Source organism: Mustela nigripes, chromosome 3, assembly GCF_022355385.1.
Source record: "Mustela nigripes isolate SB6536 chromosome 3, MUSNIG.SB6536, whole genome shotgun sequence".
NCBI lineage: Eukaryota > Metazoa > Chordata > Mammalia > Carnivora > Mustelidae > Mustela > Mustela nigripes.
Window position 1 is genome coordinate 155,699,258 of NC_081559.1, and position 8,596 is coordinate 155,707,853.

The 8,596-nt window shown below is 43.5% G+C and overlaps 1 long non-coding RNA gene across 1 annotated transcript in view; it reads right to left on the minus strand.

Moving 5' to 3' along the window:
* Positions 1–17: 17 nt before the first annotated feature.
* Positions 18–8,596, minus strand: part of LOC132013200 (uncharacterized) — a 69,540-nt gene continuing 60,961 nt past the window's right edge. The window contains exons 2-5 of the long non-coding RNA XR_009402915.1: positions 2,194–2,962; positions 554–722; positions 313–457; positions 18–96 (exon numbers count right to left, since the gene is read on the minus strand). This is a non-coding gene — a long non-coding RNA (uncharacterized LOC132013200). The remainder of the gene's footprint in view (positions 97–312; positions 458–553; positions 723–2,193; positions 2,963–8,596) is intronic.

The following is an 8,596-nucleotide window of genomic DNA, read 5'->3' on the forward strand; positions in this document are numbered from 1 at the left end:
TCTTCTTCTTCTTCTTCTTCTTCTTCTTCTTCTTCTTCTTCTTCTTCTTCTTCTTTTAGGTGTGTGTTCTTTATTTAATTTAACATCACCATCTCACTATGACGTGAGATGTCAGGGTTTGTCAGGGTAAAAAAAAAAAAAACAACAGAAATATATTTTATTTGTTTTAGCCAATAAACCTTTGGACATAACATTTTCTCTGCCTTGAAAACTGCTTCTACCTACCCAAACACCCCACACATTTACCAACTTCCAAACTCCTATTTGCCCAATTAATTCTTTCTAATCACTCCAACTGCAGCTTAACATTACCTCCTCCAGGAAGCCATCCCTGACTCCTGAGTGCTATGATCCCAGAGCACCTGGTACTTCTGTGACATGCTTGTTCTCATACTGTATTATAATTGTCTGTTTACTTCTTTGCAAGCCACCTTAGACTAGACCTTTGCCCAGGTGCCTAGAACTCAGAAGGAATTCAGTAAATATTTGCAGAATAAATAAATGAACAAATTTCCAAAGGAGTTTTTGCTAACCTCATGTGCAGAGCACTTACGTGGCTTGTCCAAAGTCAGTCGCATACCAGAACAGAGTTGAGATCCAAATGTAGACCTATCAAATCCAAGTCCAGTGTTCTTTACAGTGTCTCCTAAGGCCTGACATAAGCCTGGATGTTCAGACAGGGTAGGAGAAACGTGCTCTTCAGACAGAGTATCGTCACCCACCTAAATAATTGAAGAGAAGTCTAGAAGAAAACACACTAATAGGAAATCATGATTATCTCTGGGAAGATAGAGGGGGTTAGGAGGACTGTGGTATTGTTCAAAGGGGCCTTAAATTGTACCTCTAATGTATTTATGTGTTTCTTATATAGTGAAGAATTAATTTTTAAAAATGAGCACCACCAAAGGATTTTCTGTACCACATTCTCTAGTTGATGAATTTTTCCATTAAAGGATTTGGAAATTAGCACTGATGCTTTACTTTACTGCTTATTCAAAAAAGAATAAAGAAAAGAAAAGAAAACAACCAAGAGACTCTGGCCCCAATTTTAAAAAAATGCTTACCATTACACTCAGCACTAAAACTAATTGAATTGAGAAGATGGACTGTGGTAAGTGAAGTGTGGTAGTGACTAGACTTCTTAATTTGTTAGTTTCTTTCAATTTATGACTCTTGGTCGTGGACGATTTATCTTTGATGCTCTTTCTCTATTTGTGTTTATTTCTAGTCATAAAGCATCTGGTCTGTGTAATTAAGGGGAGCTGAGAAAATATAATTAGCCAAACAGGCAGGAAGTAGATGGCAAATCTTCTTCATGACAGAAATGTATTCCTTCCTGGCTAAAGACCTTATATTTTTACTCCCCTGGGGCCTTTGAATGCCCAAATCGCTCCCTTTCTTGAAGCCATTCCTTTAGAGCGCCCTCTGGTGGTTGGTCTGATAAAAAGTCTATCTGCACGAGCTGTTGCCTCATCTCTCAGCCTCCTTCCTGGTTCTGGATGCATGTATAAAAATGCATAGTTATTGGCTTAGGAATGCCCCTGGAGAATGTCTATGAGCACAGGTTAGGGTCTAAGACGTTCAAGAAAAAGAGTGTCACAAGAAGAGCTCAAAGTAACAATAATGACAACTTCTAAGTAATCATGAAACCCGGAGAAGTATGTACCATGCCATCCTCTACAAAGCACAGGGTGATTATGGGACTCCTCATGTCCAGACATGGGTACCCTTGGGACCAGCCCCATGCCTGGATGGCACAGCTTAGTATAGGTACGTGGGACGGACTGCATGTTAGGGGATTGGTGTTGCCGTTATGGGTCCGCAACAGAAAGGCTGTCGTAGCCACAGGGAGGTGGACAGATGCACATGAGAGGACACATATGCAGCCTGAAGAGTGGGAAGTCTTTCTAAGGATCAAACTACTCCTTAGATGCGTTTTGTGAAGTGGTGAATAAGGCTGATTTGAAATAACGACCAGGCACAAACTGAACGCCCCGAACAGGCCTGATGGAAACCTGTGGCTTCATATGGGCCCTCGTCAGGACAAGAACTCATATGTCATCATCTCATTTGCTGACTGAAACACTGGTGAGGCACAAGGCTCTAGAGTTGACGTTTCTGGCTCAAAGCCACTATCTTCCTGGCGTGGACCCTGGGAAAGTGGCCCAGGCTCTCCATTCTATGCTTACTCACCTGGATGGCGCAGTAAGGTGAGGAGGACTTGCTGGTGAGGATCTGGCCAGTCAGCCGGAGTAAGAGCTTTGGGCGGGGCTCCACACAGGCCGCTGAGTGACTGAGAACAGTTGTTCTTCGCTGTCACCACACTAGCTCTCCCGTCCTTCACTCCTCTGGGTCCCCGGGTCGGCTCTCAATTTGCCCACATACCCACCACCATCTTGGTTCTCCTGGGGCCCTGCCTGCAGTGTCTTGTCACCACCTCTAAAGCCCACCGTCACGCTGCAGTGGACATCTCTGGAGGTGATGGCTTGACTCACCACTACCTTCTCTCCTGTCAGGCCCAAGTCTTAGCTCACCTATATGACCCTGGTCACTCAGGAAATGTCCCTTGACTTGTGCTATGCCAAACAGCATCTGCCTTCTGTGCATTGGAAAAGTGGAATAAACAGGCTCAGAGGTTGTCTGTTGCTGGAGCCAAGGCATGCTAATCAGAATGTTCTAGATAGAAAGTCTCATGAGCTTATGTGACCACATCTCTGGCCACATCTTCTCCAACTTCTGAGTCAGCTCCTGTTCTTTAAGAGTTTGAGGGTGGATGCCTACCATTCAGAGAGCCTCTCCCCTCTTTTCCCCCCTGATCTTAGTGAAGATTTGTGCCTCAAAGTGCAAAGTTCTCTACCTCTCCCTTTAAGTGGCAGGCTGCAAAAAGCCTGTCCATTGATTCTTTCCGAACTGAAAGTAGGTGTTTTGCTTGTAAAGCTGGAGCAGGCAGAAGAGTTGCCATCTGGAGAAGAATGGAGAACATTTGTAAAGTGAGCATATCTCCTGTTTGCTATGGCATCAGGCATTAAAAAATGTAACAGATGGCTTCACTAGATGATTACGGACAATATGCAGAGATTCAAACGTGTCTGGTTTTTTGCCTCTTCTCTTGAGTGCCACATTGCAGGACTCGTCAGGAGGCAAAATGGTGTAAAGAAAAGAACACCGACTTTGCAGTGCCGGCAAACTCAGCCTGAGAATGTGTGCCCCATCGTGTGTTCTTGTGCAGCCTGACCCTGCTTCTCCTGCAGCCACATGGCTTTCCCGGGCACCCTCCTTTCCATTCCCATGGGGGTCACTGTGCTCTGTTATCTCGAAACCTCTGAAGCATGTTTGGCACTTACCAAGGGAGGGAGACTCTGCTGCTTGACATTCAAGGGCTGCCATGATATTATCCTGAACAACTGTTTTGTTTTGTTTTGTTTATTGTTGTTGTTGTTGTTGTTTTTTAAGTAAGCTCTACACCCAACATGGGGCTTGAACTTGTGACCCTGAATTCAAAAAGTCACATGCTCTACAGTATGAGGCAGCCAGGCGCCCCCTGTCCTGAACAGTTTCTAAGCCATCTGTGCAGGTATTGTGCTATTCAGATGCTGCTATGGCAGAGTAAACAAATACAGAAAAGAAAAGCCTGCGAGGACCAGCATAAGGAAAGGAGCCGGAGGAGTGGGGCTGATTGGTGGCAGGTTGCTAGGCAACTGTGCAGTCGTGGAAGCAGCTTCGGCTGAGCCACCAATGCCCGAGGCCAGTGAAAACCCCTGCATTTTGTGATTTCTGTTTTCGTTGGAAAGACCCACCATTTAGGGTGCTATCGGATGGAAGTTTGTATAGGCATGTGCCTCCGATAATCGATATGTTCAGGCTCAAGAAATTTCCCCCTGTTCGGTGATGAAAAAACCTATTAATGACTTTGTTTTTATTGGGAGAATGTATGGGGGGTAGTTGTTGGGTATAGAGTGGGAAACATTTTCTAAGTAGCAAGAAAAGAAAAATGAAATGAAAGTCATTACTCTGCTTTTCAGAATTAGTTTCCTTTCTTTCATGACAGTTGCCTGGAGACTTTGTTTATATGTATTTATAAAGAAATAAATACTGAACACAGGCCTAGAAATCCAAATGAAAAACATGCCACTCTCAGCTCTGAGATGCTGAGTGTTTGAGCTGTGAGGCTAAGAGACCATGTTTGCCTGCATGCTTCTATTTCTATCTTTGCAATCTGCTGAAAAAGAAAAGTTACATACACGTACTCATGCATACACATACATGTATTTACACAAACATATGTGTGTGTGTGTGTATAAATTTTTTTTAACAGGAATTTGAATCAACTTGGCATTCTTCCTTATTAAACTGTTATTTAAAAATCGCAATGAACAATTATTGCCAACAAACACTCATTTACTCTTGGTAATGTTTGCAAATGCTACCAGCACCTAAGCACAATTAGTTTAGAGAAGAGTACAGGAAGCACAATGTAAGGGTGGCTGATAAGCCAATTTCTGCCTGTCATCCGCCTTGGCCCAGCTCAGCAGCTCAGGCAGATGAAGGCCAAGGAGATGAGCAGAAATCGACAAAGTCCCCAGATTTGGCATCTGTGCATCAAATGACTCATAGGTCAAAACGAGATTTTTCAAGCCCTTCACAGGCTGAGAAAGTCCCAGTTTCCCTGTGCCTCACATCCTTTCTGTTTTCACGCAAAAGAACATCAAAAGAAATGCACACTGATTGATTTTCCTGTGGGTGTTTTTTTCTTCTCTTGTTCTCAGAAGTTTCTCTCCTTCTCTCTGATAAGCTTGAAGTTAATTTAGCATTTGAAATGTGAGTTTCTAAAACAAATTCCTGTGAATGCTGCATAGCCATGTTTGGTTTGGTGTTCTCTTGAAATCCCTTCTGGTTTTCATTAAGAAAAAAGAAAAAAAGAAAAAAAAAAAGGCAGATGGGGACAGGGGAAGGGATTTTCCAACGTGTTTCCCAAACAGTTACTTCTAGACATCAACGTCAACAAGACAGGATATTCTAATATCACAGTAACAGCTTTCTAGGCACCAAAAAACAAGTCACATTACAACAACTTTAAGAAAGATTGTTGACAACATGATCATTGCCTTTACTTCTTAGAGAAGTTAGAATTTTCCAAGACTAAGCTTTTCTGTCTCTTTAATGATAGTCAAATTTTGATCCTCAAGAGATGCTTGCCATTATTTCCAGAAGAGAGGAGGTGCCGCATGACTTTAAATGTGAAGCTTATGATCACTGAGTATTCCATGTGCAATACTTGCTTTGTACTGTGTGCCTGGACTATATAATGCTCACCTACACATTCATTCGTTCATTCATTCATTCATTCATTCACTCTGTATTTGCAATTAGCAATGAAGATGGCAGATGGGATTCCTGTTCTTTTTTTTAAGATTTTTATTTATTTATTTATTTGGCAGAGAGAGAGAGAGCACACAAGCAGGGGGAGCTATAGGCAGAGGGAGAGGGAGAAGCAGGCTCCCTGTTGAGCAGGGAGCCTGATGCAGGGCTCAATCCCTCAATTCCAGGACCCTGGGATCATGACCTGAGCTGAAGGCAGACACTTAACAGACTAAGCCACCCAGGCACCCCGTGGGATTCCTGTTCTAATAGATTTTACAGTATGGGAGATGATAAGAGAATGTAGAGAGTGAATAAGTACTTACAGATGCTCTTCGCTGTACAGAGAAGGGGGTGTTGTATATAATAGAGCTAATCTGGTTTTGGAGTATGGAGAGACGTTGTAAAGATGGCCACCAGCTTTTCCTCCTACACCTCAAAGCACTTGCTGCTCCAGGATGTGGAGTCTGTTTTCCCTCCTCTTGATCTGGGCTGGCCATGAGATTTGCTTTGATTGGTAGAATGCAGCAGAAGGAACAACAGGGGACTTCTAAGCATAGTCCTCAAGGGTCCTCACAGCTTTCATTTTCACCCTCTTGGAAGTCAACCACCATGTAAAGAAGTCCAGCTGGAGAAATCCTGTGGGGAGAGAGTGGCCATCCCAGCTGAAGGGCCAGACAGATTATGAGTGAGGCCATCTTGGATCCTCCAGCCTCAGGCAGACTGGTCCAGCCAATGACATTTGGCACAGACATGAGCTTCCCTACCAAGCCCAACGCCATCACAGACTTATGAGCAGATGAGTGACGGTTGTTCTAAGTCATAAGTCATTACACTTCAAGGAAGATTGTTACGCAACAGCAGGCAACTGAAACAGAGGGTCAAGGAAGTCTTCTGGAGAAAGTTCTATTTAAGTCAAGATTTGAAGAGTGGGTGCAATTTGGTGCTTCAGGAGGGGGCTGGTGTTTCAGGCAGATGGAGCAGCCTGTGAAGACCCTGAGTCTGGAGAAACATGGTGCTGCTAAGAGCCAAGAGAAGCCCAGTGTGGCCAGAATGTAGGGAACCCAGGGGACAGTAGTGAGCCTGGAGGGGTAGACAAGGGTTAGACCATACAAAGCAAGTAAGTTACAAAGGAATGATGCTTCCCTTCATCCTCCATGGTTAGCTCAGCAAAAATGAAAGTAATATCTTTGTCCAGAGGAGGAAAACCCATTGCATGGACCTTGCTAGCTATAACACAAAGACATTGCTGATTAAAAGTAAGGTCTGGTGAGAAAAGGAAGATTCATTTATCCAAGAAATATCTGTTGAGTACCGGTCACGTCCATCATGGGAAAAATAACTCAAAGGATGTGACAGCACATAAAAAGTCACATCAGAGGTCCAGACACACACACAGCTTCCAAATTCTAGAGGGGCCTGAATGTCAGGCAAGCCTATGTCATCTCAGGCTAAGTCACCTAATTTCACTGAGCTTCATCTATAATATTGGAATAATGACAGTCCCTTTATGGGACCATTGGGAGGGTTAAATGAGAAAAATCTATATCAATTTACCTAATTAAACACATGATAGGTATTCAAAAAATGATGGCAAATTATAAGAGAAAATATTGTACAGATGTTGTACAGAGCAAGGTAAAACATATCCAGTTACACAGCATAAGTCGGGATTCAATCGCGTAAGACAATATAAAAGTGCTATTCTTTTGCGTTTGTTACCGTATTCATTAGGAAATCCATTTCTGCCAATGGACGTGGAATATTGTGAAAAAACGTACAGCTTGAATGTTATTAGCAAAGCCTCCTGCTGAATCCTTCCCATTCTCAGGGACGTAATAGGTCATCAACACCTCTTTTGATCCTGTTTGATACAGTGATGACCAAATGTGCAACAAGAAGCATAAACCAGTGGTGCTTGGTGTGTATTATGTGCCAGGCATCTTGTCCATATAAGGTCCTTTAACTTCCCCAGCAATCTCCAGAGATAAGTACTCATTTTCCCATCTTGCAGACAAGGAAGGCGAGCGTCAGAGAAATCAGTTACTGACTTTCCTCGCACCCTATCCCACAACCAGAAAATGCAAGACTCTGAACTCAAACCCAGGTGTGCTTGACTCCAAAGTCTGTGCTCTCTGCCCCAGGCCAAGCCGCTTCCTCCTCGGACACCCAGATTTAGAAGCTCTGTCGCTTCTGGAGGAAGTCGTCCTAACTGCAAAGCTGTAGCAACTCATGAGGGACCTTCAATGTTTCTTTACATTCTAAGTCAGTGTCTATGTTTTTAAAGCAAAAAATACATTAAAGTGGATGAACCCAAGGGAAGTAGATCATTTCTTGGGAGAAGTAGCACAGTGAGCCACGAGAGTCAGCTGACTGGAGACTGTGCTCAGGAAGAAGCCAAGGGGGGAATCTTCCAGTAACAATCATCATCTTTTTGTCTGCTTAATTTTAAATTTACTAATCTATTTAAGGCTTGTCCAATGGCTTTAGTGTCAGCAGGGATTATCTCTGAGGGCCATTATAGCTCCAAGATTCTATTATCTCACAAATTCTGCTCTGTTGGATCATCAGAATGGTCCTTGCAAGAAGTGGAAATGTCTCTGAGCAGAGCTCTGATTTCTTTAATTTTGGGTACAAGCTTGCGCATATCTAAGAAAGGACACGCTCTAAGATGGTCAGACAGGATGACTTCTTCCAAGGAAGAAAGGAAGCAAATATACGTTAAATTTTGTTTTGTGTCAGGATGTAGGCTAAGAATTTTTCCTTATGTAATCAAGCCTAAATCTGACAACCCAGTCTTGTCAAGGCAAAGTTTGACCTGAAAGCAGTTTAAGAAAACATTCATCTTCATCACTGATGCCTGTTTGTTGCGGAATAGCCACGCTAAAGGTGGGTAGATATTCACTCATCTACGCATCAAAATACTTAATTGGCTTGAGATATGATGTGCAGAGAATTGAGAAAATCACAGGAAAGGGCTGGGTAAACAAAATAGAGAACATTTCATGCCGTGGTGGGACATCCAGAGGCGAACCCCAGAAAAGGAGACAGTATCTAGCCATCATGGGGGTGGGAGGGATGGTGTGCACGAGCTTTGTTGGGACACCAGAAAGGTGGGTGAAACCAAGAGAGACAACACCACACCCCACAAGAAGCACCCACAATGGGGCGGGGGGGGGGGGGGGGCTGGGGGACTTCTTTAATTTAACGCGCATCTGTTGTGCCAGCACCTTCCTAA